Genomic DNA, 10,996 nt, shown 5'->3' on the forward strand with positions numbered 1-10,996 from the left:
TGTGTGTGTGTGTGTGTGTGTGTGTGTGTGTGTGTGTGTGTGTGTGTTGGGGGGTGCTAACCCCGCATGCTTCAGAAGGCCCTGCAGCGAGGCCCCCTTTCCCTCTTCGCCAGAGGCGGGCCACTGCAGCGGTTCACGCCCTGGGTCTTTTCACCGAATGAGGGTTCCTTGTAACCATCCGTGTGAGGAGGAGTGGCCCCCCAACTGAAGCCGTGCCCCCCTCTAACTGCGAAGGAACATGTCTGCAGGCGTTGTTCAATTGCAAGCGACTAATTAATTTTCCAGCACTTGTGCAGAATACTTTAAAATGGAAAAATGAAGGTCTTCAATGAAAATGAAGCTTGATAGTGTGCACCTGCCACTAATGTGCGGTGCACGGTAACTTCCCCTCATTAGAGAGATGACTTGGGTTGAGAACAAGTCATATAGTGAAAATCACTTCAACACGTGCCTGTTCATATGCATAAACTCCTGTGTACCAGATGGCAAAATATAATGACATCTTAAACAGCTAATTGCATAAACCTTGTAATGCAGATAATTGCTGTACCAAAGTAGGAGTTAATAATTTCCCACTGTATTGCCTGGCTTCAGAGTAATCCTTAAGGAAAGTTGTGACAATTCTAACACACTAAAGTTCACCAAGCGGTAATTAAAACTAGCACTTAAATCATTTGACTTTCAAACCCTTAATTATGATGCGAAAGAACTGCTTTGTGGAAATCCAGAATTTATGGATAGTTATGTGATAACATTTAATGTCTGTATTTCATCAAGTTTTCTTTTGGGGACCTCATGTGGCATATTATCATAGGGAGTCAATGGGGGATATATTCTATTTTTCAAAATTATTTCAATAACAGGAACTTTGCGTTTTGGGGCATGGGTAGTTAACCTCCGCTCCCAGCTGGGTGGGTTGATTACTTTTAACTTACATTTATTTATGGAGCCCCTACTATAATAACTAACTCCAAACCATACCACCTGTCTTGCGTTGTTCTAAGCACTTTACAAAGTATTATCTCATTTAATCCTTAACACAGCCAACTGAAACATGTATTGACGTCTCCATTGTCCAGATGAAAAAATCCAGGCACAGAGATGTTAAGCAATTTGCTCAAAGGTAGCTGGAAGCCACTGATCCAAATTTAAGGCAGTCTGGCTCCAGAGCCCATGCTATTTACCACTATACTGTCCCCTGGGCCAAGCTGGGACCTCAGTAATATAATATTTCTTTTTCTTTTTTTTCCCCTAAAGATTTTATTTATTTATTTATTTGACAGAGAGAGAGAGAGAGGGAGAGAGAGCACACAAGCGAGGGGAGCAGCAGAGGGAGAGGGAGAGGGAGAAGCAGGGTCCCCACTGAGCAGGGAGCCCTACTACGTGGGGCTCGATCCCAGGACCCTAGCATCATGAACTGAGCCAAAGGCAGATGCTTAACCAACTGAGCCACCCAGGTGCCCCAGTAATACAATATTTCTTGCTAGTTTATTTTCTAATAATATTTAGAAAAGTGCTAAAATAGCATAATTTGAGTTATAGAAGATAGTCAGCTGGTAGATAGCTTTGTTGATTTGAACTTACTGGCTTATGTCATGATACATTTCAGAAACAGATTATCTGCTCTTCTCCATAGGGCAGTTCTTCAACAGTACATAAGCCAAGAAAAGTAACTCATTTTTGAAACTTAGTTTTGATCACATCAACAACCTAATTTAAAAAGCATGTGTAGCTTAGTGTTTCTATTTCTCCATCTTCAAAAAGACTAAGTTTCCACACGTTAATAAGGATGTACAATAATGAACAAAATCCTCTTTACAGAATATACAATGAAACATAATCTTTTTTCTCCATGTTAATATCACAGTTTCCCTTTCCTTAGTTTGGGTAGACACATGTAGCACAGCACGAGATGCCGGCTCTTTGCCTAGTATGGGGGCCATAGCATTTGAGCATCCCATCAGTAGAGATTCCTTTCTGTGAGTTAAAAACTATCTCCTCTGGGCTACTGCTCCTAAGAGCCTTAATTTAGTGGGAAGCATATTGGTCTAGAAATGAGAAGACTGGTATTTTCATTCTAGTTTGGCCATGAAGTTGCAGTATGACCTTGAACAAGTCACTTCAGCTCCCTGAAATTCAGTTCTTTTGTTATAAAAATAAAGGACTTAGCTTGTGTTTACTTACATCCCTCCCAATTTTATCATTTCAGAATGTTGTGCAACTATATCCCACTATTACCTTAATCAGAACAAGATTTTTAGATCGATGTTTTTAGAGTATATTTATTTATTTGAGAGAGAGAGGGAGAGAGAGAGAGAGCATGAGAAGAGGGAGAGGCAGAGGGAGAGGGACAAGTGGTCTCCCTGCTTAGTGGGGAGCTGGACATGGGGCTCAATCCCAGGACCCTGAGATCATGACCTGAGCCGAAGTCAGATGCTTAACCGACTGAGCCACCCAGGTGCCCTTGATTTTGTTTAATAAAGAAAATGAAAGTCCCGGACTTGGGGGAACGAATGGAAGAATGTCTATGGGTGAAGAAAATAATTTAATGAGCATTTTCCCAGGTGCAGTGCTCAGGGTATTATTAGGTGAAATAAGACAGAGTCCCTGACATCGTGAGTTTTTAATGTAGTGGGTGACACTGACAAGTAAGCAGAGGAGTGCCACGTAGGGTGGTAGAGAGGAACTATAGGGAGTACTAGAAGACGGGAGTGACTCCTATACCAGGCTGCAGGAGGCATAGGAAATTTTCTGCTGGAGATGACTGACTCCTGAGCTGAATTTTGAAGGATAAGTTGAGTTGATAGTGAATAGTAGGAGGGCATTCCATGCAAAGGACACTATATCCATGGTATAGGGGCAAGAAGAGAGAAAACATGGGTCTATCTGGTAACTGAAAGGCGGTCCCTATTACTGTCTGTTAGTGTGTGAGGTGGAGGAGAAAGTCTAAGCAGGAGAAGTGGGCACAGGTCAAATCTCAGAAGGCTCTGTTAGGGAGCTTGGACTTCACTCTGCTAGTAAGGAGAGTTCAAACCAAAGTTGATCTATTTTAGAGTGTTGCTTATGTATTATATTAATTTCTGAGGTACCAAAAGTAAGATTTTACTCATTTACTTTGTCTGCTTTTTAATAGAGTATGTGAGTACCCACCAGAAGGAGGAGCCCTACTTTGGCCACTGGTGGGCTGGAAGTTAGTCGTCATCCCTGGTGATCCTCAGTAAACCAGCTTTTATACAGCCCTCCCACCCCCCTGAAAATGGTTGGTCTCCAATGCTAAGCCCCTAAATCCCTCCAATCCCCAAGCTGGTGGCTTATTTTACATACCAAAGAAGAAATCGAAGTCACAATGATAGCAAAAGGCAGGACAGAGAACATTTAGAATCCTTTAAAATTGCTTTAAAATGACAAATCTCACCTATGTTGGTAAGGAATTAATTTCTCAGAATTCTAATCTGATTTTAGGAGTCGAACAATATCGCTCTCAAACACTGTTTGTAGAAGTGTACATTGATAATGCTCTTCTGGAGGAAAACTTGGCAATATATATAATGTTTTCTGTCTTTTGAACAGTAACTCCACTTGTAGGAATTTATCCTATGGAAATAATCATGAACTGTTCAAATATCTGACAAAATAAGATTTGTGACTGTGGTTTTATAATGATGAATAATTAGAAAAATTTTGATATACACTTTTAGAAAATTATTCAAATGAATTATGGTATGTATACACACTAGAATACCATAAAACTATCAAGATGTTGTGACATTAAATGAATAATTTCTATTACAAAATAAGCATAGTGTGATCTTATTTTTGTTAAAAATATATATATGCATAGGAAGAAAATAAGAAGGAAATATATTTCAGAATGGTAAACTTATAAGTGATTTTTATTTGCTTCCTTTTTATGTTTCTATTTTCTAAATTTTTGCCAGTAGGAATGTATAACTTTTGTAATAAGAAAGCAATCATAATAAGAAAACATAACAAGAAAATATGTCATTTATTATGAGGCGGTGTATATATTTATGTAATATAAATTATGATTACTTATATCCTCCCAGCTTTACCAAAACAAGTGGAACAGTCTTGTACATCTATCTAGTAATGGTGCACAACGTAATTTGAACTCATTATCTTGCTGAGAACAAGGAGAAAAACTGATGAAAATACAAAAATCTCTGCTTTAAGGCACTAGAGAACTGATGAGGTAGTGAAGAACGACCAGGGTAGGATCTAGAGGAGAGTGAGGCACAAAAAGTAAGCTTAGCATTTGGGCCTACTTTCCCACTAGGGGACTTTGCCATTCTAGACAGGGTAGCTAAGGGGTGTGACCAGGCAGCGAGAGGTTGGTGATTAAGAGTATGAGTGAACCAGGAATAGAGAGGCCCAGCAGGAACTAGACTAGTTTTGAATCGTCTTTAAATTGGATTGAAGTGATTACGGCTTGAAGGTGGAGATAAATGTAAATCCTCTGTGGGGAAGATAATGTCATCCTAGGCCACAGATTAATTCTATAAACAAATGCTCAATTACAATGACTATTACGTAATAAAAGAAAATAAGTAGGCATGTGAGGAGATAAGATGACAGGAATGGAAACTAACAAAACCAATAGGCAACAGAAACAGACCCACAGAAATTCTAGATATAGGAATTACAAGACAAAAACTTTAAAATTATGAGGTTTCACATATTTGTAAGAGATATACCAAAGCATAAAAATACAGAAAAGGTGAAGAAAAAGAGAAAAAAAATTATACATAATATAAGTCCTAGCCAAACATAAAATGTTATAGCTATATATTTTATAACGCTTATAAAAATTACTAGACATGGAGACACTTTGCCTTGATAAAAGATTTAATTCACAGGAAATGCCTATGTTCATAATAGGCAAAAATATATAAAGCAAGAATTGACAAAACTAAAAGATGAAATAGACTAACTCATAATCATAATGGGAAATTTTAATAATAACTTTCAAAATCTAATAGAACCTACAGGTCAAAAATCAGTAAGAATATATAGAGTATTCGAGCAACATTATGCTCACATTTGATTTAATGTATATAAATATATAAATATATAAATATGTATATAATATAAAACTACAAATAACAGCAAAATATAAATTTTTTCCAAGCACATGCAAAATTCTAGATCATATAGAAAATATCAAAAACTTAAAAAAAATTTTTCCCCATGCAATTAAGCTACAAATCAATAACAAAAAGATAACTAGAAACTACAAATATCTGGAAATTAATAAATATAGTTTTTTGGTCCCCTACTTCAAAGAAGAAATGACAACGGAAATTAGAAAATAATTTAAACTAAATATTAATGAAAAATACGTATCAAGCCTTGTGGGATACAGCTAACGCCATGCTGAGAGGGAACTCTCTAGCTTCAAAAGCATGTATTAGAAAAGAAGAAGGGAGACGGCTAGCAAGATGGCGGAGGAGCAGGAGACCTGAATTTTGTCTGGTCGCACAAATTCAACTAGATAGTTATCAAACCATTCTGAACACCTACGAACTCAAGAGGAGATCGAAGAAAAGAATAACTGCAACTCTATGAACAGAAGAGCGACCACTTTCTGCAAGGTAGGAGTGAATCTGAGGCGATATATGGGAAGATAGACCGCGGGTGGTGGGGGAGTCGGCTACCGGCTAGTGATACAGCAGCGGAGCGCAGAATCAGAACTTTTAGAAGTCGGCTCTGGTGAGGGATGTCGCTCTGGTGGCTAAGCAGGGGGTGGAACCCTCGCTGGGACAGTGCGGGCTCAGGACTCTCAGGGTCACAGAAAGACTGAGGGCGCCTGAGTGCGGCAGAGCTCACAGGTATTGGAGTGGGGAAGCCAGCTACAGAGTGAGCCGAGGGCTGGGCTCTCAGCTCAGGGTTGCCATAAACCGTGACCCGAGGCACAGTTGGGCTACTGCTCTTTGAGCAGGGACCCAACAGGCGTCAGATCCAGGCAGAGTTCCCTTCCTCCCCCAGGAGGAGTGGCCCGGGTGTCTGCAGCCAGAATCTGCTGGGTTTGGAGACTCCAAACAGGGCCATGTTCCAGAGATAGAAACGCTTGGTCACAGGCTGGGTGAGTTCGGAGTGAGGACGAAGGGCAGGGAGACAGGAGTGATTGACTGCTTTTCTCTAAGGACGCACTGAGGAGTGGGCTCCCCGAACTCTCAGCTCCTCTGGGGCCGGAGATTGGGAGGCCGCCATTTTTATTCTTATCCTCTAAAGCTGCGCAGAAAGCCTTCAGGAAACAAAGCTATCAAAAGCAAACCCAAGCAGATTACTTAGCCTGGCACCTGACAAGGGCAGTGCAATTCCACCTGGGCAAAGACATTTGAAAATCAGTGCAACAGGCCCCTCCCCCAGAAGGTCAGCAAGAACGTCCGGCCAACACCAAGTTTACTGATCAATAAGAACTGCCAAACTCCAGTGCTAGGGGAATGTAGCAAAGAGGATTCATGGCTTTTTCCCCATGATTCTTTAGTCTTTCATAGTTAATTTTTAAAAATTTTCTTTATTTTTTCTTTTTCTATTTTTTTTCTTTTTGAATTTGTCTTCTTTTTCAACCAACTTCTTATCAATTCCTTTAAAAAATTTTTTTTAATTTTCTTTTTTTTATAGTCAGATTCCATCCTTACATTGTATTTACCCTTAATTTTGTATATATATATAAATTTTTCTTTCTCTAAAATTTTGGGACACAGTTTCTTCTAACAGACAAAATACACCCAAAGTCTAGTGTGGGGCTCTTTTCTATTCACCAGTCTGATCATATTCTTTTTTCTTTCTTTCTTTCTTTCTTTTTTTCTTTTCCCCCCAGTTTTGGGTCTCTTCTGATTTGTTTAGTATATATTTTTCTGGGGTTGTTACCCTTTTAGCATTTTGTTCTCTCATTCTATTCTTCTTGGGACAAAAATGACAAAACAGAAAAACTCACCTCAGAAAAAAAGAACAAGAGGCAGTACTGACTGCCAGGGACCTAATCAACATGGACATTAGTAAGATGTCAGAACTAGAGTTCAGAATGATGATTATAAAGATACTAGCTGGGCTTGAAGAAAGCATAGAAGATACTAGAGAATCCCTTTCTGGAGAAATAAATCTAACCACGTCAAAATAAAAAAGGCTATTAATGAGGTGTAATAAAAAATGGAGGCTCTAACTGCTAGGATAAATGAGGCAGAAGAGAGAATTAGTGATATAGAAGACCAAATGATAGAGAATAAAGAAGCTGGGAAAAAGAGAGATAAACAACCACTGGATTATGAAGGGAGAATTCCAGAGATAAGTGATACTATAAAGTGAAACAATATTAGAATAATTGGGAATCCCAGAAGAAGAAGAAAGAGAGAGGGTGGCAGAAGGTATATTGGAGCAAATTATAGCAGAGAACTTCCCTAATTTGGGGAAGGAAATAGGCATCAAAATCCAGAAGGCACAGAGAACCCCCCTCAAAAATCAATAAAAATAGGTCAGTACCCTGACATCTAATAGTAAAGCTTACAAATCTCAGAGACAAAGAGAAAATCCTGAAAGCAGCTGGGGACAAGAGGTCTGTAACCTACAATGGTAGAAACATTAGATTGGCATCAGACCTATCCTGCCAGAGACCTGGCAGGCCAGAAAGGATTGGCATGATATATACAGGGCACTAAACGAGAAAAATATGCAGCCAAGAATACTATATCCAGCTAGTCATTGAAAATAGAAGGAGAGATAAAAAGCTTCCAGGACAAACAGAAACTAAAAGAATTTGCAATCACCAAACCAGCCCTACAAGAAATATTGAAAGGGGGCCTCTAAGCAAACAGAGCCTAAGAGTAACATAGACCAGAAAGGAACAGAGACAATATATATTAGCAGTCACCTTACAGGCAATACAATGGCACTAAATTCATATCTTTCAATAGTTACCCTGAATGTAAATGGGCTAAATGCTCCAATCAAAAGACACAGAGTACTACACTGGATAAAAAAACAAGACCCATCAATATGCTGTCTGCAAGAGACTCATTTTAGACCCAAAGACACCTCCAGATTTAAAGTGAGGCCATGGAAAACCATTTACCATGCTAATGGACATCAAAAGAAAGCTGGGGTGGCAATCCTTATGTCAGACAAATTAGATTTTAAACAGAAGACTGTAATAAGAGATGAGGAAGGGCACTATATCATACTTAAAGAGTCTATCCAATAAGAAGATCTAAAAATTGTAAATATTTATGCCCCTAACATGGGAGCTGCCAGTTATATAAGCCAATTAATAACAAAATCAAAGAAACACATTGACAATAGTAATAGTAGGGGACTTTAACACCCCCCTCACTAAAATGGACAGATCATCCAAGCAAAGGATCAACAAGGAAATAAGGGTTTTAAATGACACACTGGACCAGGTAGACTTCACAGATATATTCAGAACATTCCATCCCAAATCAACAGAATACACATTCTTCTCTAGTGCACATGGAACATTCTCCAGAATAGATCACATCCTGGGTCACAAATCAGGTCTCAACTGGTACCAAAAGATTGGGATCATTCCCTGCATATTTTCAGACCACAATGCTTTGAAACTCGAACTCAGTCACAAGAGGAAGGTTGGAAAGAACTCAAATACATGGAGGCTAAGGAGTAGCCTACCAAAGAATGAGTAGGTCAACCAGGAAATTAAAGAAAAATTTAAAAAATTCATGGAAACAAATGAAAATGAAAACATAATCTTTGAGATCCAGCAAAGGCGGTCCTAAGAGGAAAGTATATAGCAATACAAACTTTTCTCAAGAAATAAGAAAGGTCTCAAATATACAACCTAACCCTACATCTAAAGGAGATGGAGAAAGAACAGTAAATAAAGCCTAAACCCAGCAGGAGAGGAGAAATGATAAAGATCAGAGCAGAAATCAAGGAAATAGAAGCCAAAAGAACAGTAGAACACATCAATGAAACTAGGAGCTGATTCTTTGAAAGAATTAATAAGATCGATACACCCCCTGGCCAGACTTATCAAAAAGAAAAGAGAAAGGACTTAAATAAATAAAATCATGAATGAAAGAGGAGAGATCACAACCAACACCAAAGAAATACAAACAATTATAAGAACATATTATGAGCAACTATATGCCAACAAATTGGACAATCTGGAAGAAATGGATGCATTCCTAAAGATGTATAAACTACCAAAACTAAACCAGGAAGAAATAGAAAACCTGAACAGACCCATAACCAGCAGGGAAATTGAAGCAATAATAAAAAATCTCCCAATAAACAAGAGCCCAGGGCCAGATGGCTTCCCAGGGGAATTCTACCAAACATTTAAAGAAGAATTAATACCTATTCTTCTGAAACTGTTCCAAAAAATAGAAATGGAAGGAAAACTTCCAAACTCATTTTATGAGGCCAGCATTACCTTGATCCCAAAACCAGACAAAGACCCCATGAAAAAGGAGAATTAAGACCAATATCCTTGATGAACATGGAAGCAAAAATTCTCACCAAAATACTAGCCAATAGAATCCAACAGTACATTAAAAGGATTATTCACCACAACCAAGTGGGATTTATTCCTGGGCTGCAGGTTTGGTTCAACATCTACAAATCAATCAATGTGATACACTACATTAATAAAAGAAAGAACAAGAACCATATGATACTCTGAATAGATGCAGAAAAAGCATTTGACAAAAGTATAGCATCCTTTCTTGATTAAAACTCTTCACACACACACACACAAAACCTCTTCACAGCACAGGGATAAAGGGTACGTACCTCAATATCATAAAAGCCATCTATGAAAAACCCACAGCAAAGATCATTCTCAATGGGGAAAAACTGAGAGTTTTTCCCTAAGGTCAGGAACAAGACAGGGATGTCCACTATCACCACTGCTATTCAACATAGTACTAGAAGTCCTACCCTCGGGAATCAGACAACAAAAAGAAATAAAAGGCAACTGAATCAGCAAAGAAGAAGTCAAACTCTCATTCTTTGCAGATGATATGATACTTTATGTGGAAAGCCCAAAAGACTCCACCCCAAAACTGCTAGAACTCATACAGGAATTCGGTAAAGTGGCAGGATATAAAATCAGTGCAGAGAAATCAGTTGCATTTCTATACACCAACAATAAGACAGAAGAAAGAAATTAAGGAGTTGATCCCATTTACAACTGTACCCAAAACCTTAAGATACCTAGGGATAAATCTAACCAAAGAGGCAAAGAATCTGTACTCATAAAACCAAAGAATACTCATGAAAGAAATGGAAGAAGACACAAAGAAATGGAAAATCGTTCCATCCTCATGGATTGGAAGAACAAATATTGCGGAAGTGTCTATGCTACCTAGAGCAATCTACATATTTAGTTCAATCCCCATCAAAATACCATCAACTTTTTTCACAGAAATGAAACAAGTAATCCTAAAATTTTTACGGAATCAGAAAAGACCCCGAATAGCCAGAGGAATGTTGAAAAAGAAAACCAAAGCTGGTGGCATCACAATTCCAGACTTCAAGCTCTATTACAAAGCTATAATCATCAAGACAGTATGGTACTGGCACAAAAACATACACATAGATCAATGGAACAGAATAGAGAGCCCAGAAATGGCCCCTCAACTCTATGGTCAACTATCTTCAACAAAGAAGGAAAGAGTGTCCAGTGAAAAAAAGACAGTCTTTTCAACAAATGGTGTTGGGAAAATTGGACTACCACATGCAGAAGAATGAAACTGGACCATTTCCTTACCCCACACACAAAAATAGACTCAAAATGGATGAAAGACCTAAATGTGAGACAGGAATCCATCAAAATCCTTGAGGAGAACACAGGCAGCAACCTCTTCGGCCTCAGCTACAGCAACTTCTTCCTAGACACATTGCCAAAGACATGGGAAGCAAGGGCAAAAAGGAACTATTGGGACTTCATCATGATAAAAAGCCTTTGCACAGCAAAGGAAACAGTCAACAAAAC

Source organism: Ursus maritimus, unplaced genomic scaffold (assembly GCF_017311325.1).
Source record: "Ursus maritimus isolate PB19 unplaced genomic scaffold, ASM1731132v1 scaffold_12, whole genome shotgun sequence".
Classification (NCBI taxonomy): Eukaryota; Metazoa; Chordata; class Mammalia; order Carnivora; family Ursidae; genus Ursus; species Ursus maritimus.